The sequence below is a fragment of the Phocoena sinus genome, chromosome 3 (genome assembly GCF_008692025.1).
Source record: "Phocoena sinus isolate mPhoSin1 chromosome 3, mPhoSin1.pri, whole genome shotgun sequence".
NCBI classification, from domain to species: Eukaryota; Metazoa; Chordata; class Mammalia; order Artiodactyla; family Phocoenidae; genus Phocoena; species Phocoena sinus.
The window spans coordinates 116,477,254-116,501,099 of NC_045765.1; the positions used below are offsets into that span (position 1 = coordinate 116,477,254).

Below are 23,846 nucleotides of genomic sequence, written 5' to 3' on the forward strand. Positions count from 1 at the left end.
GGTTAAATGAACCTGCTTGGTTCATTTAACATTTGAGTTTACCCCTGGTCTAGGTCCAAGGAGGCTGAAACGTGTGGCAATGGGGTTGAAGAAGGGGGTAGCTTGACCCCTGGTGTGAGTTGGATCCCAGAAGATTAGGAAAGAAGACACGCTGCAGCAACCTTGGGTGTCATCTATGTAGGGCTGTAAAGATGACAAGGACAACCATAGAGATCTGGTCAATATGGCCTCGGAAGTTTGGGTGGACGTTCCTGTGACTGCACTTGGCACTGAGGGTGTAGAGGCACGAGCAGAGCCAGCCACCTCTGAGGGGACCATGAATCAGCCAACATGGATCAAGCCTCAGTGCTGTTTTCTTAGGGCTGGGAAAGTCCTGGGTCTGGTACAACCTAAGGAAGAGTGTGAGAGTCATGAAAAATAATGATATAGAACTGTTAGCCAACTTTACCAAGGAGGGGGAACTTTAATCACACTTCATGTAATGTATAAAAATAGAGTTATTTCTTGTCTCTTGTGTGTCACTGAAACATAGGATCTTAGGGTGCTTGGAGAGAGCCTGTAAGTAGAAGAAAAGGCCTTTATGACCACTCTGGAGGAAGACTGTGGAAAAATGAGCCCTACTGAATAATGGAAGTGAGTACTGGAGGAGGATGCTTGCTCACCTCTGGCCTGACAAGAAACCCACAGGTGCTTTTTAATACAACTACTGCCATTCCCCAACTTAAAAATCCTCATTTGCTTCTATCAGATATTTGGAGCTCAGAATGCATTTTCCTGTAGAAACCATGTGTTCCTTGGTGATTAAGTCCACAGGCCAGTTCTTAAGATTTAGTCCTGTAACTAAATCATAACCCTATCCATCTACCACATTTAACAGACTTTCCTTAGAGAATTTCAGCCCAGGTCCTAACATGGAATACCTAGAGTACATTTTCCCCAACCCTACTAGTTCAAACCCTGAGTTCCGCTCTATCCCTCAGACTCATCCCTCCTGGGCCAGCTTTGAGAACGCTACCAGCTTTTCAGGAGCAGCATGGGTGTGTGCTGGAGAAAAGGGAGCTCTGTTGGGTGAATATTAAGAAACGCAGGCACAGGATACGCGTGAGGACAGTGACAGTAAGGCAAGCCGACCAAGAGGCTAGGGTGGAGCAAAGGCGGGTAGGTACTCAGGTTTGGAATCTCTGGAGATTGGGGGTGGGGGTGGGTACATGGTAGAAGGTGCTGCTCAAAAGTGTGAATCTTTCATGAACCAGCTGTTTGCGTGCCAGGCACTGCCTATATTCACTCTCCAGTAAACCCTTGCCACACAGTGTATGAGGGTGGCGCTCAGACTTCACCACCCACGACCTCTCTAGGCACCAACACGTCCACGTGCAGCTCCTGACGGCCCTTCTCGACACAACCAGATTTAGGCTAGACTTTACAACTCTTCATCTGCTTCCACTCTTGCCCCTCCACAAGCCATTCTTTGCACAGTGACCAACACAGGCTTTCTGAAATGCAAATCTGATCATGTCCTTCTTCTGTGTAAAATCTTTAATGATTTCCCAACCATCTTAGGATCAAGTTCAGAATCTGAACTCGGACCCCCCAGCTGCCCGTTGCAGGAGCTGCTGCCTCCCCTCCTTGCCTGACACATGCCTGCTTATTCTGCAGGTCTCAGTTTATGTTTCGTTTTCTTAAGAAGACTTTCCCTGACCTTTTGTACAGATTTGGTACCTGACTACACGCTCTCCTAACTCTTAGGTTTCCTTCTCAGAGAAGTGACTGCAATTGTAATTGTTCAGATACCCAAGCATGATTTATTTAATTGAAAGTGTCTCTCTCTGCCAGGAAGTAAAATTCATAAGTGCATTGCCCACTCCTAGCGTGGAGCCGTCTGGTCCATAAGACATGCTCACTAAATGGTTGCAGAATGCGCCTCTGTGCTGTACATTTTTACCTTTTATATTATACAACATGTTCTCCAATTCTAGGGGACCAGTTTTTACTGTGTGACAGGCAGTGTTTGTTAGCTTTTGGTTGAAATAGAGCTCTGAGCCAGAATTCCCTGGGTTCGGAATCTTACTAACTGTGTGATACTGGGAAGTAGTGTAACGTCTCCATGCTTCAGTTTCCTCATCTATTAAAAAAGAGGAGGAGATAAAGGGCAACAAGAGCACCTACTTCAGAGGACTGTTGTGACATGTAGTATGTTTAGAACAATGCCTCACACATGGTAAGTGTATGAAAGATTTGAGCCCCTCTTCTTCTTTACTCCTAAGAATATGAAAAATAGGTGTTATGTTATTATCCCCACTTGTCAGATGAGGAAACTAGATGCATAAAACAGGCTTTCTTTAGTAACTTGTTTATAATCCTTCATATCATTTTTTCATGCTTAAAAAAAAAACTAAAAAGAAAGAAAGAAATGAATGTTCTCACGTTTTGGGAGTTGGGACTTGGAGGATATTAGGGCCTGGCAAGATGAAGAGAATAAATCAAAGAAACAAAGGAAGTTTCAAAGCTGTTTCAGGCCCGGGACTTGGCCCTCTCCTCGCACGTTAGTCTAATGCGTGAGAAGCCTACACGAGGGAGGGGAGACCCAACTGGCACAGAGTCTGGAAGGGAGATGGCGAGTCCATGGAGAGTGACTCAGAGCAGCGGGGACCAGCATCTCCAGGTCATAGCAGGAAGTGAGAGCCGTGGCTCCCAATCCGTTCTGAAACGACTCAGGAACTCTGCCAGGGTCTCCAAAGGCATCACCATGTCCTCAAACCAAATCCACTGGAATTAAAGAAAAAAAAAACTATGCCATGCGTCCCATGTGAGAGGAAGTAGGTGCAAAGAAACCAAACAAAAGGTTGTGAATCACTGGAGTGGACAATCTTCCTGGAGAGAGGGGAGTCCTGCACCAGGCTTTAAAAAGACATCTGGCAGCGACAGGAATATTCCTGGCAGACTGTTGTTAATGGCCCCGAAATAGAAACAACCCAAATATCATCTTCAGTAGAGTGGATATGTAAATTGTGGTACAGTCACAGAATGAAGTATTCTCCAGCGATGACAGTGATTGAGCCATAAGTACACTCAACAGTAGGGGCGAATCTCACAAATATGACACAAAACAGAAAGCACAATTTGATGCCATTTGTTATGTAAACCAGGTAATATCATCTACCTCAGGTTTGAGAATTTAGGGCCACGTGACCCTTGAGGAGAGGTAGAAGGCTGGAGGGCCACAGGGTGTCTCCTCTTAGGTTTCTGTTATTCAGATGTGTTGGTTTTATAAAAATTCACTGATGTATGCACTTACTTTTTTGTGCACTGCTCTGAACATATGTTAGATTTCAATTCATTCTTCACTTCCCCGCCCTCCACGGCCAGGGGTCAAATCAGTCCTGGGTGAACACATAGCCCTAGAGCTCTGGATATTCAGAAGTTGGAGACATAGCAGTTAGGATGCTTCAGAAGTGGGAAGCGTTCTGAGTAGAGCTAATGTTTCTGCAGTGCTGGTTCTGAGTCTTGGGTCACTGCTTTTGCCTCACTGAATTTTAACCTTGGTGTTTCTCCTTGTCCCCTGATCTTGTAGCCCTCTCTTTCTAATCAAATGATCTCTATAATATCGAGTGCAATGTGGAGCTCACCTGTTGGGTCAGAGGCCCGGCCATAGTCCAATTCTACACGAGCCTTTCCTCAGTTGTCTGCAGTACAAACATCCATTCCCTTCACTTTCCTTCAGAATCTGAATAAATCATGAGATGGCTGGAGAGGAAGCTTCACCAGCCTGAGTGACCTGATGAGAAATCTCTCCCGTGAAACCCAATGGGAGGGACTTAGGAATTTCAGCTTCTAGACACCCAGTGGGTGATTTTACAAGTAGTAGGGGATCATCTTCATATGATTGGCAGAGCAGGGAAAGAGGGAGAAGCCGGTTCTATGAATCTAACAGGAGGGTTACAACGAGCTATATGAATGGAACAGCTGGGCACAGGCAGGGCTGAGAATCCCTTTTGAAAAACCGTGGCTGACTTACCTAAGACCCATGCTGCTTCCCAGTATTTTGAAAACACTAGAAATCACCTTCCAGCTTTTCCAGAGGTGAAGTCACAAGCTCCCAGCTGGATGCAGCTCCACGACATCAAAGCCGTCCAGCTCGGATGGCACATGTCCCCATCCAGGCTGTCCTTGGGCGGGTCAGCTGGCTTGGAGAAAACAACACGCCTCAACGTGACAGTCCCCACATTCTGCAGACTTGAAAGGGAAATCCTCTGGATTCTGACTGGGCTCCTGGGGCTCAGCCCTGGCTCTGCCCCGAGGCTGCAAGAGGAATACGAACAAGGAAAGGGCTGCATGTTGCTGTCATCGCTTCTCCAGGTGATCAGAGACATGTGCAGCCCGAGCTTCTTTGGTCGTCACGTCCCCTCTTTGCCTCCGCTGACTGGTGCCTCAGACACCCAGCCCAGCATTTCCCCCCTTCTCCTCACTCACCCTCACCTCCCTCCCACCTACTTCCACTTTTTATTGTACATTTCAGCAGAGCGCTTCTTAAACCTCACAGTTACTCAAAGGTTTGCCCCCAGTGTCACTGTTGCTCTACAAGAATCGATTCCTATCCCTCCCCCGTGCCATTCTTTCATGGTGTTCACTTGCTTTCACAGATTTTCATTTTCGTGTTCTTTTCCGTTTCTACAAAGGCAGGATATAGAGGAAGGCCAGCAGAGGGCAAAGAGCACCAGAGCTGAATCAGGAGAGAGATGAGCATTTTGGTTTTAGTCACTGTGTGTGTGACTTCGGGCAAACAGTACAGAGCCTTCTCTGGGCGTTAGTTTTTTCATCTGTAGATGGGGTTGGATCACCCATGGCAGAAATCCAATGCCATGTGTTGTGCCAGTATTGGTGCCACGGGAATGCAAAGAATAAGACTGTTCTGGCTCTTACAAACTTACCGAATGACATTATATTCTCTATGATACACACACAGACACATACATATGCATACACACACATATGCATACACACACATATTCAGGTAGAGAGATAAATTGATAGATAACTACTGGTGGAAGAAAACTGGATAAATGAATGATCTTATAGTCCATTGAATACCATAACAGTCTTACAGAGAGACTGAATCAGAATCATTCTTTTCCCGAACTCCCTTGACTTGCACCTCGTGCTCAGGTGTGACTCTCCACCCCATTTTTTCATAATTGGTTGAAATAAGGAAGTACTTAAAGCTGTTTCTTCTTCTGCTGCCACAAAGATCTGCATAACTGCTGGTTCCTGTTCGTGGTGAAAAATGGTCTTAACCAGATGAATGAAGGGCATAAGACACAACAACACAAATCAGAGAATTTTAAACCATGCTTATTCCTAAGCGAAACAAACCCTAAACAGAGCTCATGCCTGCCCACTGAACTCCTAGGGCCCCTAACTTGGTAAAGGATATTCCCTCCATTTTCTAGCTCTTTGTATTCAGCCTCCCTATCCGTTTTCAAAAACTGTGGCTTATAGCACAGGGAGATCAGCTCGGTGCTTTGTGTCCACCTAGAGGGGTGGGATAGGGAGGGAGACGCAAGAGGGAGGAGATATGGGGATGTATGTATATGTATAGCTGATTCACTTTGTTATAAAGCAGAAACTAACTGTAAAGCAATTATACTCCAATAAAGATGTTAAAAAATAAATAAAATTTTTAAAAAATGTTAAAAAATCTACATATTGCTGAAAAAACCCCACAAACTGTGGCTGACTTATCTAAGACCTGTGCAATATTTAGAAAACAAATTAGAAATCACCTTCCAGTTTTTCCAGAGGGGACCAAATCCAAGAAACATTAAGAATGTAAAGGATAGGACAATGTAAACAACAGTTCTGAGATAACTATGTCCAACAGCAGTGTGGCAAGTTGTTTTTTTTTTTTTTTTTTTCTTTTTCATCCACCAGCAGAGATGGAAGCTTGTTTTAGTCTATTGTCTTGGTCCGTGGCAGGGACCAGTGCATAAATCTGTTATTTGATCTGGGAAGAACTATAAGGCTCTAGAGTCAGGCTGAAGAACTGCAGCAACGCTGGTGTTTCAAAGAGCCTAGGAAGAGCCATGCATTCTGGCTGACCTGCACGCTGCCTGGCCTCACAGGCTGCCGCTTTGCCTCAGTTAGCGTGACAGACCAAACTTTCCCTTGCTCAGAGTGGACAAGACATGATTTGTTCCCCTTTGGCTGTGTCAGTTCTGCAAACTAGATACCAGAGGCTGCAAGCTCAGGAGAGCCTGACTTTCTGGAACACCATTTGTTTGGACAGGCCAAGCCAGTAAGGCTTTTCATCTCTTTAAAGCTCCCAGGGCAGAGAGCATATTTGAGGAATTCCTTTTTTCAAAGTTTTTTTTTTTTGCCCCTTCCAACATTTTGTTTAAGAGAAAATGAGATGTCTATCTTCTGTTTCCTTATTTTTTTTCAGGAAAGCAAAGGGTTGTTGACTTCCTCCCTCTCCCCTCCCTTCCTTCCTTCTTCCCGAAGGTACTCATCTGAGAAAAAGAGAACGAAGTATTGTTCCTGTTCTCTTTCTTAAGTCATTTGAACACTGTCCCTGCGAGTTCTTTAAGTTCCCTGCAATCTGTACACAAGACAAGGAGGGAGAGAGAGAGGGAGAGAGACAGAGAGGCAAGGGATCAGGTAAAGCACGGGGGCTGCTGCAGCCATTGAGACTCAGGAGCTGGTAAGTTACCCATGCAATCCTTTCTACCTCCATTTCAATGTCCCTGGGATGGATATTGCTGTGGGCATCTTCAACAGAAAATGCTTTACTGGGTGTAATCCTTAATCAAAGTGTACGACTGAAGGATGGCCCAGCATTTAAGCTTATATATTTTTTTAAGAGAATACTGATGTTTTGCAGAGCTGAGGCTGGCAGAACTGGGCATAGAATTGCATTGGGCTAAGGAGGACATTGTGTTAAATCTGAATTTTGGCACAGATAAGATGGCCGGGTTAACCAGGAGCCACTGGAGTATGTGATGTGTCTCACTGGGGAATTCACTCTTCCTCAGCGCTGTGTCCTGAGAACCTTATCAGGGTGTCTGCTAAGAACTGAGGTTTGCTGTGGGGATTTTGTTACCCATTGTCTAGATGGAGGTGCCTTCTCTTGTTCCTTTCTTTTCATCCAGCATCCCCCGCGAAGAGAACTGTTAATCTATGATTGTAATTCTGCATCACTGAGGTAGGAGGAAAAAAAGAAGGGAATGTCACTTCGAATTGTACTTCATGGCGGGGGCGGGGGGGGGGGCTTATGTGTTCAGGTTCCACGTGTGGGTTGAATGTAAATTTATTATCCACTGTCAGTGGAAGATGTCATCTGCCACACAAAAGAAGGCAAAGATTTTGGGGCATGTAGCTTTAGTTTTGGAAAACAACATGCCACTAACAGGAAGATTGAGATTGATCTCTTGTGATCAGGAGTGAAAAACCAAGCTAAATGTTGAAAAATACTTACCCCGCGCCTGGCTTTCGAAGCACCAAATAGAATACAGCAAACTAGTCAAGATTACACACACAACTAGTTTTTAAAAGTCTAACTTACTTCAATTAAATTCGGCAGAAAGTATAATGTTTTGAAGAACTCATCATGGCAAGCCACAAGGAAGCCAAGATCCCATTGTCAGAAACAGGCCAGCAAGGTCACTCTGAAAGACTGTGTATATTTACTAATATTAATCATTCAATTCAGAGAGGTGTTGAATGGGTGAAAGACAAAGGACAGGCAGAGGTTTTCTCATATATTCACTTCTATGAAATTTACTGATTGAAGTCATCTGGGATGTGAAGAGTGTGATAAAAATAGCTGTTCTCTCATTTATAAATTAACTTGGCCAGACTATGCATTAACCACAATCAAGTAATTAATCTTTATTCGAAACCGAGCCATCATCTTAATAAGAATAAGAAAATATGATAGAACTGGACTGTTATGTGGGTTTTGTTCCATTAGTCAGACTTCTTTTTTCTTCTCCTTTTTTTCAAGAGGCTTTCCTTAGGAGCACTATAAAACGAGCAAAGGAAAAGAGATGTGATTAGCGTTTGCCTGCTGAGGAGGCAAAATCATGCTAATAACAGTTGAAAGTGTTCTCCAGCTCCCCTACCACTTACCCAGCCACCCCATTTCATAGATCTTCAGGTCAAAAGGGAGCCGGGACTGATCAGCTTGGGCACTTCTTTTACTTTGCATCTTTTATCAGCAAATGTGACCCCAGTAGAAAACTTAGGGCTGCGAGTTTTCTTGCTTCTTTCAGTTTCATTTTTCCTTGATAATGTGTTTGATTTTATGTCCAATTAGAACAACATCAGAGAACACTCTCTCATTTGGGTTATTGAATAAAAGCATCAGATGCAACACAGTATGAAAAAAAGGACAGCAGAGTCACACTGACCAAAGACAAGTAAGGCAAAAGGTGGGTATGCCAATGGCGCAGAAAACAGCCTCGAGCGTGTGTCTCCACTATGACCCAAGATTAAGGAGCTCAGGATAGATTCTTTTCTTTAAAAGAAAAAAATATGTATTCAGTATTTCCATTTGAGTCGTTAAGTCATTGCCATGAGAATATTTGTTGGATACTGGGGGGAAAAGATCAGCTCCCTAAAGAAGAAAGCCATTGACTTGTTTAGGCTACTTGCTACCAATCTGTCTTCACTCAACTCCAAGGAGTGAGTTGGCATTTGTGGAAACTTCCAGTGTGTGATTCTTCTTTGGGGTCATCAGAGGCTCTTCTGTGATAACATTAGGGGAACTCCAGCTTGGAATGAGCCATAATTTGACACACAGAGGTTGTGTTAATTAATTTGTGCCCAAACTGTACATATAACTAAATTATAAATTTGTCATATAAATGTTAAATTATGTTAGGATGTGTCCTATAGGTCTGTGTGCTGGGATGTGAATCAAATGAGAGCAAGCAGAACATCAAAAGCACAGGCTTTGTTGTTATACAAATCTGGGTCTGAATTCCAGCTTTGTTGCTTACTGTGTGACACTTCGGCCAGGTAATTAACCTCTCTAAGCCTCAGTTTCCCCTAATGTAAAATTGCATCTACGTTATAATAGAGTTGTTGTGAGGATTAAATAAGATTTTTTATGTAACACGATTAACACAAAGCACGGCAAGTAATAGGAGTCAACCAATGTCAGTTGTAATTTTTTTAAGTTTTATGTTAATACTTAAGGGTACTGTCTCTTTGGAATGTAGAGAGTAGACTACATCCCCATAATTTGTGACATTATCCTTGATCAATACTATACCAAGGGTCTGTCAGAACAAAAATCATGCCTCAGCTTTGGAGTTGGGCACACATTGAGTGAAGCTCAATTCTTTTAAAACAAAGGAAAGCAGAGCTTAATATTTTGATGTTCATCTTCACTAATGGCAGAAACCCCAGATTTAGCCTCATTAAAATGCCGCTGTGTTCAATAGAGGGGCGAGTAGGGAAGAGTTTGTCTTGGGATAAAAGTCTTGAACTTAGATGAATGTTTGAAGAGACTACATGATATTGTAGATGTTTCATTCTCCCTCTTACCCACTTCCCCAAGCTCTCGAGCTCTGTGCTCTTGGTGACCTTTTCCCTAGCAGTGGAGGGCTGGAGACTTTTTTTTTGGAGACCGTGGTGGCAGTGACTCAGCCAAAGAGAAAAGGACTTGAAGTGACATGTTCTCCCCACAGTGAAGGCTAACAGATCCCTCTCCTCAAATATTTTAGCAGCAAGCCACTTACTTTATCACTGATGAATAGAATACCAGTATCACCACTTTGTGTGTGTGTGTGTGTGTGTGTGTGTGTGTGTGTGTGTGTGTGATCCAACTGCTATTTTTCTCTCACTCTAACCTTTAAAACCTACATCCTGGTTAGTCTGTTAAGTAATAATGATACTTTAACTTAGATCTTAGTTAAACTTCCCTCTCCATCTTCCAAAAGCAAAACACACAACCAGAGCAACAACCAAAATCTACCACCAATAACCCAAAACTTTGAGGTTCTTTTGTTAGAATAAGAGGCTCTGATACAATAGAAACTTGTTTGGACAACTTAACCCTCAGAGAGCAAATTGAAGCTGGGGTTTTCTACCCTAATGTGCAAAAAATGTGTCTTCTAAGGTGGCTTAGAGCAGGGGAACAAAGACCAGTTTGGGAGTGAGAACACTTCTGCTCTGTTTTGTCCAACCTCTGCTGCCCCCTATACGTGTGACCTGATAGGTTTCTTCACTTGCTTGGACCTCAGTTTTCTCTGTAAAATGATGAGGTTGGACCAAATCAGTGACTCTCAAAGTGGCCTGTGTGAGTGCGTATCAGAATTCACCTGGGCCTTGTTTACACTCTTCTCCCCTGCCCACTGCACTAGATGATCTATGAGATTCTTATGCTGACATCCTGTGATTCTCTAAAACAGATGGTCACTGTCTTGCTCTGTCTTCTTCAGGATTGCATTGACATTAAACTAAAACGTATGTTTTAAGAGCCATACTTTTAAGCATAATTCCTATTCGGCATTTGATGTTCTCTCCAGAAATTAGTTTGGACGTATCAATTGTTATTCTAGAAGCTGTTAGCATTATGGAGTAAGGAATATGCAACCAATCGGATGAGACTGATGAATGTTCTATAACAACATATGTATCATAAAAGAGCAATTACTTAGAATTATAAATATTGTAATTCTGTATGAATAGCATTCTTCGATTTATGCATTTATATATTATTTGCATCTTACATTAAGATACAAATGAATTCTTTCTTTAATCAAGGGAAACACAGATACTATTTTTTTCTGTTCACTTTAAAAAAATATTTGTAGATTCAATCTCATAAGTTTTTTGGTTTTGTTTTTACCTTTTTACAGTGTGTGTTGTGCTGAGCCTATTTTAGAAGTTAGATCCTTGTCCCTAAGTTAATACTGACATGGAAAGGCAAAAGATTGATAATGGTGTTTGAAAAACTGGCACCCACAAGTCCTATTAAATCTGCTTTAATCATAAGAAAAATCTGTAGCTTAGAGAAAAATTTCTGATTTCCCTAATTTCATTTCTACCCAAATATCTTGAATATTTTTCTCACATGTTTATATGGCTAATAAGTAGAGCAGCAGTGGACACAGGTCTCCACCTGACAGAAGCAGAGAGGCAGCAACTATTTTGATGTGCACTCTTAGAAACAGCTAGCCTAATGATGGCTGTTCTTTTTAACCATTCAAATATCAAATACATTTAGATAAAACAATGACATATAGATAAAAGAATAAGAACATGTCTTCCTCAGAAGTTATGTATAATATGTAAATTCACTAGACAGTAAGCACCATGAGGACAGGGCCTTTGTTCGTTCACTGCTATACGCCTAGGGCCTAGAACAGTGCATGGCATAAAATAGATGCACAATAAATGTTTGTGGACTAGATGACAATAAATAAGTGGGCTGTAGAGTGAAATATGTTATCTTAATATAATGCTAAATACAGCAGTTAGTAAGTTGAAAATTAGTCAGAGTTTCTGGGGTTCTGGACAGTGCCAAACTGCCAGCTTGACATGTTTATTCCCACCTGAATTGACTGGAATTATGGCTTGTTCCACCATTACATGCATGGGGCTGTTACATGTATATTAATGTGTCATCTTGGCAAGGAGCCCACCCACTTGCTTCTGGGAGATAAACATTTATCAGATACACAGAAAAGACTTTGGTTGCATTTCATTTTCCATTCGTTTTCTGGGCAGATGATGGGTTAGCACATTGTTTTTGGCGAGAGAGAGAGACAGAGAGAGAGTGGTCATTTGTTTCTCCTTGACTAAAAGAGTTGTGAGCCAGGATTTAGCCTTGTAGGAAATGCTCAGTGCTCTTAGGTTTTTTTATAGGCAGGGCTGTAAATCCAAGTTAAAGGGATGCCACTGAGTTTACACAAACACGAAGGAGTGAATTCAGGGAGGGAAATGTGATATCCTTGTGGCACACAATACCTTTTCCTTTATATAATTAGGCACTGGAGACAGCCAAAATGAACAAATCCTGGATTGAGGGAGCTTTGCACTTATTTGGCAAATTTAAAGTGGTAAACATAAGTATGAATTTAACAACATTGGGGTCTTAGGTTTCCATTATCCATAGTCGGAACGGAAAAACCTCTCTTTGTTCACATTGATAAGGCCTGTCTCTTTAGTGCCAAATACCAGGGCCACACAAAGGAATTCTGACCCCTTCTCCAATTTTCCTATGATCTGCTGCGGCCCCGCTTTGACCTCATTCTGTGACGGCCACTGGTATTAATGGGAGAATGAGATAACCACAGGATCACCACCACTCGCAACATTTATGGAGGAGTCATGACGAAGTTTGGGGACCGCCAAGAACTTTACATACATTATTTCACTTAACCCTCCCATTCTAAGAAGTAGGTGCTTTATTCTCCCCATTTCAGAGATGAGGAAAGGCAACCACCTTGTTTAACAGATAGGCTAGAAAAAGTTAAGTGACTTACTCAAGGTCACTGAATTGATGTTCCTTGTTTTCAGGTTTCTCATTAAGGAGGAAGCAGCTAATAATTATTATTTTTTAATTAAGTATCCCTTAAGGCAGTGTTCCTCAAGTGTAGTCCAAGAACCAACAGCATGGCATCACCTGGGAGTCTGTTAGAAAAGCGGAATCTCAGGCTGCACCCCAGACCCCCTGAATCAGAATCAGCATTTTTAACATAATCTCCATATGATTCAGGAGCACATTCAAGTTTGAGCAACACTGCCTTAGGGTTTTGATCTGTTGTATACACAGATTGATTTCAGAATGTAGGCCCCTGTTCTACAGAGCCCTTTTGTAAACTTTGAACTTGTCCAAGACAACATAGCTCCCTCTTAGATAATGGTGTTACTGGACAAGCCTCAAGTCTATTCAGCTCTGAGCAGCATTAGGCATGATTCTTGTGGTCTCACCTAGCAAGTTAACGCGGTACCAAGGTACCCTAATAATCTCAGAGAGTAAAGGTCTGGGGTATTGTTTTTCAAGTGTCTTTTGAGAACCAAACATCAGAATCACCTGGGGACGGTTACTAGGCCTTTCCCAGCTCTAATGAATCTGGGGAGGGGCCTAAGGCTCTGACTGTCCCACAGGCTACTGGCTCAAGGTAAGGAAGACCCAGCAGGGGCAGTGACAAGTTTTGGGAACATCATTCCAAAAAGGTGTCCAGCTTTTTCAGCGGTTTGAAAAAATATTTAAAAGCAACAGTATGAGAGAGTATCTCAGAGCCCTTCTGGGAAGAAGAGGTACGCTGCCAGCTTCTCCCTTTGAATGCTGGAGAATGGGGACAAGAAACCCTGCTACCTGCCTCTGGGAGAAGGTTGGGGGGCGGGTCCCCAGCATCACCACCAAGGAGCAGATGCCAGCACACACCCCTCACTCTTCCCAGTTCGAAAGAATCCTTAGAGCTTCCTTTGCACTGGGGACTCACCGTTCTCACTTAGAACAGAAATCAAGAGGGGCTATTGTTGGAGGGGTGGGGGAAAGGAAGCAGGGCCGGAAGAGAGTGAGGGAGAGGACCGGAATAACCTCTGGTTTGCTTCAGCCTGGACACAAGGCCTTTGCCTGGATGGAGACGGTGGCTTCTCCCCCTTAATGGAGGCCCTCTGGCCTTCCTCACGGGAAGTGCAGGGAGAGAAAGAACTCTGTGTTTTCAACGTTGTTTTATGGAACACCCACCACAAAAGCCACTGCTTGTCTCTTACTGTTTTTCTAATTCAGGCAGTTTTCTTCCCCACAGCATAGTGGAGCTCCCTCCCCTCCCCTCCACCCCGATAGCTTTTTCAGTTAAAAAAATGTACGAAAGGGGATCTTTCAGCATTATCCTGAAAAATGTATACATTGAAGACTTTTAAGGTGTGAAGGAGCACCGTACTTAATCCACCAAGGTGGGGTTCCTGAACTACTAGAACTTGAAATCTTAGGGTGAAGAACATGCAAAAAGTTCTACAAGGTTACTCCTAGGTATATCCAGAATCCTGCCTCCCACCGGATTTTCTGAGTTTGGGGGAATTCCCTGACGGTCCAGTGGTTAGGACTCTGCGCTCTCATGCAGAGCAGCCAAAAAAGAAAAAAAAAGAGAGCGTTGGGCAAGCACCATCTTTCTTAACACTCAGGAGATATTCAGTATGCAGTGCAACAAGCAAGTCGGCGTCTCCTCCAACATCATCCAGAGCTCTCCTGCATCCCAGTCACATCAGCACAATCCCCTGTCTCTGGATCCCCAGGGATGGAGAGTTCTTATCTCCTAGCTGTAGCCTGAGTCGTGAGTCTTAAAGAGGATGTTGGAGAAGGAGTGGAGAGCCTAGTGTTTGGAAAAGAAGGTGCAGCTCAATATTACATCATTTTGGTTTGTCTTTACAACCTTTAAGTGCTCAGACATTCCACACTTTACACTGGCTCCTTGGGCTCTTTCTGAGCCTCCTAGGAGAGGGATTTCGGCATCGCATATTCGGTACCTGCAGTTAGGAAGGACGTTCTGCTGTGAGCAGATCCTATCCCAGAAGGATTAGGACATAAAGTGCTAAATTTATTTGCTTTTCAACCAATATGGATTTGGGGGGAGGGGGAGTTGGTTTACTTAATAAAGTGCTATCTCTCCTGTACGTGGCACATGTGCCTTACACACGTGTGTATAAACACACACACACACAGACTATCCAAAATCATTGGCTCTTATGAAAGGAAACTGTGGATTAGCCCCAAACTGTTTATTTGACTCAAGAATGTAGTATCTGATTCTCAGTCCCCTATACTTTCAAACAGGTTTACCATTGTAATTATATTTTTCTTAGATATAATAAAAAAAAGAGCTTGAATTTTGTTAGCTAGTGGCAGTAGGGGAGAAGGTGAGAGAGGACTTAAGTGTTATTGCAAGAAATTCATAAAGGGTTCCATTCACTTATTGTGTGTTGTTTTGAAAATGTAAGTAATGCAGAAGAGAAGGCTAAACTTGGAGTCAGAGATAGAGGCTTGAGTGTGCTTGCTGACACATGAATAGAAGGCAAGTCAGTGAACCCAAAAGCATATGGAAATTTAGTATATGACAAAAATAGCATTGCATATCAGAGAGGAAAGTTGGATTATGTAGTTAATGGTGTTGGCATACCTAGGTAGCTATTTGGGAAAAACAAACATATCTCTTCCTTATTTCTTAAGTTAAAATTCCAGATAGATCAAAGATTTAAAATGTTAAAAATAAAAGCATAAAAATAATAGGAAAATGGCAGATTTATTTTTTTTTGAATCTCAGGGTAGGAAAAGTCTTTCTAGTTTTATCTAGAAGCCTTAACATTTATTATACATTAAAATTAAAAAGCTTCTATAGGGCCCAAACTCAATAAGCAAGGTGAAAAAGGCAAACAAAAAGCTGGGGGAAACATTTTAAACATGTATCACAAAGAACTTAATATGACCAGAAAATGGACAAATGACATGAAACACATTTCACATAAAATGAAATATATTTGGTTCTTAAACATGTAAAAAATAAAAGATACTCAACCTACTTCATAAAAATGGATGCAAATTAAAACTATGAGATACCATTTTTTACCTACTTGATGAAACAAAAGATAAAACATTTATTAACATATTTGTTTCTGGGGATCTGGAGAGTACTGTCATATATCGATGGTAGAATAGTGAATTAGTAAAACTTTAGAGAGCAATTTGTGAGTGTCTATCAAAATGTAAAAGTGACTCCTCTTGGAAATTATATTACAGATATACTTGTAAGATATAAAAAGACATACCTACAATGCAAGACAAGAAAAAACAGATTAGGTATAGCATAATTGTCCAATAAGGGATTGGCTCAATTAAGTACAGTACATATATATAATGAAAATGCCTCTGATTTTATGTTCCATGCTCTGATAATTTCTTTAAGGATGATCATTTCACATCCATCTACATTCCTCTTGTCCTTTCCCTGCCCGCATGTCACTAAATGCCACATACAAAGCCACAACCAAAGGCTCTGTTCCTTCTTCAGTTGACTCTCAAATCGTAGGGTCCCCATTCCCTTGGCAACGTGTAAAATATGGGTGTCAACCAGGGTGAGAAAGCAGGCCAGAAAGCCGAGTTTGAGAGGGGAGTGGCAAGGCAGTATAGAGGAGTGGTTACAACCCATGTTCTGGGGGCAGCTGCTTGAGATCAAGTCCCCGCCCACCAGCTTGCCAGCGGTGTGGTCATGAGTAGTTTAATTTCTTCATCTGCATGACAGGTATAAAAGAGCACCATCCTCTTAGGGTTTGTTGTGAGGATTAAGAGTGATAATGCATGCAACTGCTTAGCACAGTGCCTGCCTTATAGTAATATTCAATAAATATTAGCCCTTTTAGTTATTTATCTGAACTCTCCCTGCTCATGGGATCTGGAGCTTTCCTGGGGAAGTGGGGAAGAGAGGCATCTAAGTCATCAATCTGTGTACTCATTAGCACCATGAACTGAGAGTCCTGGGGTGATTCAAAGGCTTTTTTTCCCCCTAATCCAACAACACAAAGGGAGAGACTGGAGTAATTTCTGCTGCCCCCAAGCTAGTATCATTCAGGGAAACTACTTCCACAATTCTATCCCCTGGAGTCAATTATATCCTGAAAACGTGATAAATGCAGGCTGGAAAATTGCAAGATGGTGACATTATGCGGGGGGTTGTGCCAGTTAAGTTAAGCAGCAAGTTTCCATTTGCATGAAAAATGTTCCTTAAATCACATTTGGATCAAAATATCATTAAATATTAATATTAGGGCCATTGTATAACTTCCTCCCCATGGTAGTCATTTAATAAATATGAGTTGCAGCTTCAAACCAAACCAAACCAGGCCAAAAATCTTCCATCACCGTGACGTGCATATGCCCGTGTTTCCCAGCTTCAGTCTCGGTGCAGCCCAGCAAGGGATGTATCTGTGCGCCCCTGTAACTTCAAGTGTCTCAGCCATGGATAGCAGCCCTCCAGCAAAAACAATAAAAAATATTTGATGGCTTTTAAGTGAATTGAATTTTCCCTCTGTGTGTAAGGTGATAGTGAACCCTCTTTACATACACTCACTGCCTTATATATTATCAGATCACATTCTAGAACTAGATTCCAGAAGGCATAGTTTAGCTTAGTGGGTTGCCCTGCCTACTAATTCTTTCATGTGTGTTTGTTCTCCCTAACTACATTGGAACCATATTTGTCAGAGGCTGTTTTTAACTATTTTTATACTCTCTCAGACAAGAGCCCTCCAAATTCTTGTTGGTCTCACATTAAAGCTCTTATTATCCCCACTTTAGAGATGAGTAAACCGAGACTCAGAGAAGATAGGCGATTCGGCAGAAGTCATAAGTTCTGTGAATCTCCAGGGTCTGTGGAGTTATTGCAAGGAGTCAAGGGGTCTGTATTTGGATGTCAAGTACCTACTGTTTGCACACTGACTAAATAATGTTTTGAAAGTACACGTACCTCTGCTTTCAAATCTTGTTATATAGTGGTAATGAATAAAATATAAATTAATTTCAAATGTTGCTGAATTAAAAATAGCTTTTGGTTATTTGGTATTTTTTCAAACTTTCTGGGGATTTGCAAAATGGGTTTATTTATTTATTTATTTATTTATGAAATTTACAAAGGGCATCATGCTGAAAAACCTGGGAACCACCGTCTGTAGAGCAAAGCTGGTGTTCACTAATAAATTACAGGGCGGTATTTTGAATAATCTAGGTCTTCTGGTGGCAGTGAGATTTTCTACTCTTAAACTGCTACCTATACCTATATTTGATAGAAAGTGTCTGGAAGTAGTCATCATTATTGTTTAATTTCTTCCTTCGTCTAACAGCTGTCTCCCTAAAGATTCCCTTCTGACCTGTGTGACATTGAGCAATCTGCTTAACCTATTTGCATACTAGTTTCCTTATTGGCAAAATGGAGAAAAGGGTAGAGCCTACCTCATAGGGTGCTGTGACGGTCACGTGAGTGAATGCACGTGATGCCTTAACACATTCTTGTCACATAAGAAAGAGCAAATGTGGTCTTGTTGTGTTAGGCAACACTTGCTGCACCACTTTTTGTCACATAGTTGGAACTTGATAGACATTTGGGGGATAAATTTATGAATAAGTGAAAATGTGGAATAGGAAGAAAGGGCAATTCTAGATATGTAATTCCTCATCTACGTTTCCTTAGTCACAGGCGGGCAGTTAGGACAGCGGCTTTTATGCAGATACTGTGTTTGGGAGTATTTGCTTCAATGAGCTCGAGATAGACGATGATGTTTCTATATATTCTGGTCCAGTAGCTGTTACAGATCTATCAACTTTATGTCATCAAAATATGCATTTAGTAGATCAGGCAGGAAGAGTTTGGGCTTGGAGCAGATGTCAAGGCTTTATTCCTCCTTAGAAACCATGAGAGGAAACAAGACCAGTAAACCATCTAGATAGGAGGAGAGAAGCAATGCTTTCTTGCCACAAACCAAAATGCTGAGGATCACAGTTATGAGAGGGTCAAAGGAAGTCAGAATGACCTTTCACAGCAGGCTCAATGTTTATGTAGCTTAAAATTTCACTTCCAGATCACCCCATGGATAGTTGTTTAGCTTTATGCCATGAACAACCTTTGAGCCCGATAGAAACTTTTTTTTTTCAGTGTTTGCAAAGTGAGTTGTTTAAGGTAGAAAAAAAGAACCTGTTGCTAGACTTTTAAAAATGGGCTGCCCTGAGTGTCACTACTGCCTGACATAATTGTTTCTAACAAAGGTCTCAGGCTGATGGGCAAATGAAGAGATAATCAGCTTTTCCAAACTGGCTGCTTTTCCCAAGACCAGGCAGTAATAATTGTAGCAGCTACTCATCGTTGGCTATACCACATGGGCAAGGCTCTGTGCTGGTGCTGTGGGCACTACATGAATAAAACCCAGTTCAAGCTTTCCAGAAGTTTCCAGTAATTTAATGGTTATACTGAATGGAGGTGAATATGCTTCCCTGTCACCTCCATCCATTGACACTGTTTCTACTCACTGGGACCACACAGAACAAATCCAGTCCTTCCAAGTATCGGCCCTTTGAAGTATTCATGTAGAAGCTATCAAATCCCCAGACCTCCAACACACCTCCTTCTTAACACTCCAGGTTCCGTCAGCCATCTCAGTAAGGTGTGGTTTTGCATCTCCTCACCAGCAGGTTGCACTCCTCTGTGTGCTCTCCAGTGTGTCCCTGTCCGTAAGGTTTGATCCAGAATGCCCCCCACCCCACCCTGCATCCCAATGGTTTGACCAGTGCACAGTAGAGAGAGGGGCTCTCTGAGGCCCATTTTCAGAGCTGCAGCAATTGCTGAGATTTTCCCTCAAAAGGTCCAGATGAAAAGGCCTGCAGTAACAAACTAGGAACTTGGAATGAGCATTATTGACTTGTCTTGTTATTTTTCTAGATCTCTAGCCCTAATCTTGTTTCAGGTCTTCCTCCTTCCTCTTTACAACCACGAGAATCTCTTCTTACTAGTATTGTTAGGAAGCCAAAAATACTAGTATATTTATTGAGTGCTTTTTTTTCTGTCAAGTGTTTTGTATACCTTATTTTATGAAGTCTCATAATTAACCCCGTGAGGTGGTTTTCTTTTTTTTGTTTGCTTCAAGATGAGGAACCTGAGGCTCGGAGATTAAGTAACTGGTCACAGTTGGTAGGTGAGAGACCTACAATTTAAACCCTGGGCTGCCTAACTTCTCAGTTTATGCTCCTTCTACCTCACTCAGCCTCTCTGTGATATAGCACACTGGAACATTCCTAGTGCTTTATCTGACCATACTAGGTGCTCAATAAATGTTAGTTTCTCTTTCTCTTATCAGCCTTTCTCGTCCTCCAACTAATGCAACCTAAAAATGAGGAAGAAGGTTGTGAGTTGCCAAAAGTATGTGCCAGCCCCCTGAGGTGGCCGTGCAACATCAGTACCAACATGATGTGCCTTTATCCCTCTAAGCTCCTTCCAAGGAGCTGTGGGCCAGCTCTAAAGGGTCCCTGTTAATCTACTAGCCGACCAGCTTACTATTGAGGGATGTCTAGCGGTTCTTGCTAACCAATCCGCACCCCTTATAGCTTCCTCCTCTTCAAATAATTCTATTCATTCCCGAAACTTCAAGTAAATTCAGAGTATCTTCAGAGCCACCAGCACCTCAAACCTAGTCCTGCCTCCTTTGGAACTTCGGATCTGTAAACCAGGGCAAGATGTAGAGAGCAAGTGCTATCTCAGGGTGAGCTTCTCTTTGGCTCCTCCTCTCACTGGGGTCCTTTATGCGCCTTTGAGAGCTCTCTAATGTAGCACCGTCAACAACTATCATACTCAAGTTCAGTAGTTCTCAACTGGGGACAGTAGAGTCCACCCCGGAGGCATTTGGAAACAGGGAGATTATCACAATGACCAGGGGGCACTATTGGCATCTAGTGGTTGGGGGTGGGCAGGGATGATGAAGTTCTACCGTGAACCCACACAAAATAGCAATAGTGTCCTCTCCCCTTGAGAAAGTCAGGACCATGACTTTTCTCACCATTGTCCATCCATGCCCAGCACAGCACCTATCCTTCCACGGATGCTTAATACAAATCTCTGAATGAACGTTCTCCTTTGTCACCTTTCCTATTTTTCTGCATGTCTCTTCGCTCACTGGAGGTTCTGAAATAGAGCTGTCTTGCTTGCCTCTAATTTCTGGAAGTGACTGCAAAAGCGGAGGACTTATTAAGCTCTGTCTCATATATATTCCCTTCCTCTTTCCTTCTCTTATGTTCGAAATTTTCAACAGTTTAGAGAACCACAGCCCTAATGAATGCCTTCTAAATTGATCAACAAACATTTACCCTTTGAATGGGTCTCAAAGACGTGGCTTTCTAGAGTAAATTTAGGTAGGAAATTTTTCCCTCCAACGTGGAGCTAAACACCCTAAAAAAGTATTAGGTTGATGGACTAATTCAATGAGTTGTTAATGATTAAGTCTAAGTGATTTGGCTAAAGCAGCAGCAGTAGCCCATTGGCTTCCCCTCTCAGACCCGTGAAGCTACAGCCTGGATTGGGTAGAGGAACGGAGAGGCCTCTTAAGAAGCCAGTGAGGAAAAAGCTAAGTCTGAGGTCTAACCATCTTCATCATTCTTACTGAAATGTCGTAAAAGCAGGTACTAAGTAGATCAAGGACTCCACCTCTCTCCAGGACAGAGAGCCTGTTAAAGGAGAGTCAGAACCGGATCCCCATGAAAGGTCTGTGCTCCCAGCTCCATGATAGAGGCATGTTGCTGTAGGGTGGACTGTTCTCTGTGGTTGGAAATTTTCAGAGTTCACTGGTTTTACTTTCTGGCTGATTTCCTTGATAAGACACTTAGCTCCTTTCTCTTTTATAAATTTCAAAGAGGAGGTTCTCTTCCCATCATGGGAGTTCCCAGTCTGCTCCACTCAAGGGCTCTCTCATTTTCTTAAAGTGTATGAAGGAATACTTTAAAAAGTCTTAAAACGAAGATTTTCATTCTTCTCAAATTGAAAACAACCATCTGAAGAGCAGCATAGCTCAGGGCTGATAAGGAAGGACTGGGAAGGATCACAAAGCAGAGAAATTTAGTAAGGGAGGAAAGAACTAGCATTTATTTAGCACTTGCTATGCACCATGCAGGTACATAGCAATAGTAACAACTATTAGGTATCTCGTTTTAATCTTTCCCCAGATCCATGAAGTAGTGTATTAGTCAGGATAGACTAGGTAACGTTTCAGTGACAAGCACACTCTAAATCCCCACAGCTTAAAAAAATAAAGAAAAAAGAAAGAAAACAAGGATTTATATCTCCCTTCCATTACATATCCATTTTGTAAATCAACAGTGGCTTTGACCCAGGTCACCTTAGCTTTAGGACCGAGGCTGACAGAACAGCTATACTGGAAATGTTTCAGGTTGCTATGGTAGAGGGAAAGAAAATTATGGGAACCATGGACTGATTCTCAAAGATTCCACAAGGAAATGACACGTCACTTGTGCTCGCATTTTGTTGGCCAAAGCAAGTCACACGGCCATGCCTACAAGTAAAGGGAATAGGGAAGTGCAATCTGACTATGTGCTCAGAAGAAGAGCTAGAAATATTTGATAAAGTGTTATTATCCTGTTATTACGGTTAAGAAAAGGGAAGCTTAGGAAAGTTAGTAGGTCGGGGAGCTGGGATTCTGACTCTGTGTCCTGAGCTCTTTGCTCTTCTATAACAAGTGCATTCTACAGGCACGTTACATGCATGGCTCTATACCTTATCTCCACATGCTGTGATGAGCTTAAGTATCCTTGGGGCTTGAGGTTATGTGCACCTCAGTGTGGACAGGTTAAAGCCAAATCCAAGTAATCGTGGCTTAGCTTTTATTTCACATATTTCCATTCTCTTTAAAGGTCTTCAACACATTCAATGTGAAATCAGTTTGTAATAGAAATTTCATCCTTGAACACATGCCAGATTTTTCTTTTTAATCATAGTCTCAGGTATGATAGGTTTCCTTGCGTATTTCTTTTATTTATTGAATAATGAGAAAAAGGCCACTCTGCCCTCAGTTTGGTAAGGCTGCTGCCTGGTGGATGTTCAAGATCCAGAGGAAAGGATGCCCCAGCTTCCCTCCATTACCTTCAAGACAGTCCCCAGAAAAAGCATTCCTTGCTCAAAGGCACAATACAATAACAAGACTGATTCTACCAGCCCTTAGAAAATCAATCCTGATATTTCACCTCCATGGAGCTCAGAGGAAGTGCCGTGTTATATCAGTTCTTCTTAGACTTTTCTAATCCAAGTACTGCTAATGGGAGAGAAAAATCTAGAAAAGAAATCCTAAGTAATCTGCTTAGGTAGAAATTCAGCCTTTAGCCTGTCCTAGTGTTTGCATTCCGCTCCATAACATATCCATATTTGTTTGCATTTAAAATGCTTTAAATTACTCACCACTAAAACTGATAAGCCAGGAAGATATTATACAGCTTATTCTTTGGTTTTCTCCACCCTTTGGAACTTGACTTCAAGCCTTCGTAATCTATTAATGACAATATGCTTATCTCCTGAAAGTAGGTCCCAGAGAAACAGGGATAAGGGTAACTGTCAAGTTGGGGATATGGTGGGTTCCTCCTGGCAGCTAGAGTATCCCAGACCCAACAGAGAATAAAGATGAGGAAGAGGAGGAAAGGTAGGGGTTGGGGACAAAGAAGAAGAGGAACATGGAATTGTATCTGGAGACATGGAGGAGCTAGTACAGCCAAGAAAGAACTCCAAACAGGGGCTTAAAAAAACACACAGAAAGAACTCAAAACTAATTTACTGATCATGACAGTTGCTAAATAACTACAACTTGTATTAGTTATATTTTCCTTATCTGTTAAAGAAGACAAAGTACTTTGTCCAAAACACAGCTAGCTGTGGCCTTAGGCAAATTAACCTTGCTGGGTTCTCAGCCACAAAGCATGAATGCTGCTCAGCTTAATAGAGTGTAAAGTTTGCAAAACCCTTTGAAGGCAGAGAGTGCAATTTAAGTATTACATATTATTAAATAAAATGCCTATTTAGGAAAGGAACTCTCTATTAGCGTTACCTTAACTAGTAGTCAACACCCAGGAGAGCTCCTTGTCAAAATTTTTATGACAGAAGGGATCCAGGTGTCCATCACTTAAAATGGAAAATCCAAGAACAAAGAAACAAGCCCAGGCAGTAATGAATGGAATGCACCATTAAGGTATTGGCTGGGTTCAGAGATAGATTCCTGAGCTAAAGAAGGCCTCATTTACTGGAATGGAAAAATATAGGGTCAGGAAATTGCTCAGAGGTCTCCTGTCTTTTCCTGTGCACATG

At 42.1% G+C, this 23,846-nt stretch overlaps 1 protein-coding gene across 4 annotated transcripts in view; it reads left to right on the forward strand.

Annotated features, from left to right (window-relative positions):
- The window catches only part of ZNF366 (zinc finger protein 366), a 190,415-nt gene that overhangs the window by 117,500 nt on the left and 49,069 nt on the right, over positions 1-23,846 (forward strand). The window contains exons 1-3 of one of the 4 annotated variants that reach the window (XM_032629155.1): positions 6,577-6,697; positions 7,146-7,198; positions 8,312-8,426. The gene's annotated coding sequence lies outside the window, so the exon portion shown is untranslated. Of the gene's footprint in view, positions 1-532; positions 634-6,576; positions 6,698-7,145; positions 7,199-8,311; positions 8,427-23,846 lie in introns of those variants that run through there. The other 3 variants (XM_032629156.1, XM_032629153.1, XM_032629154.1) reach the window with 3 other exon arrangements.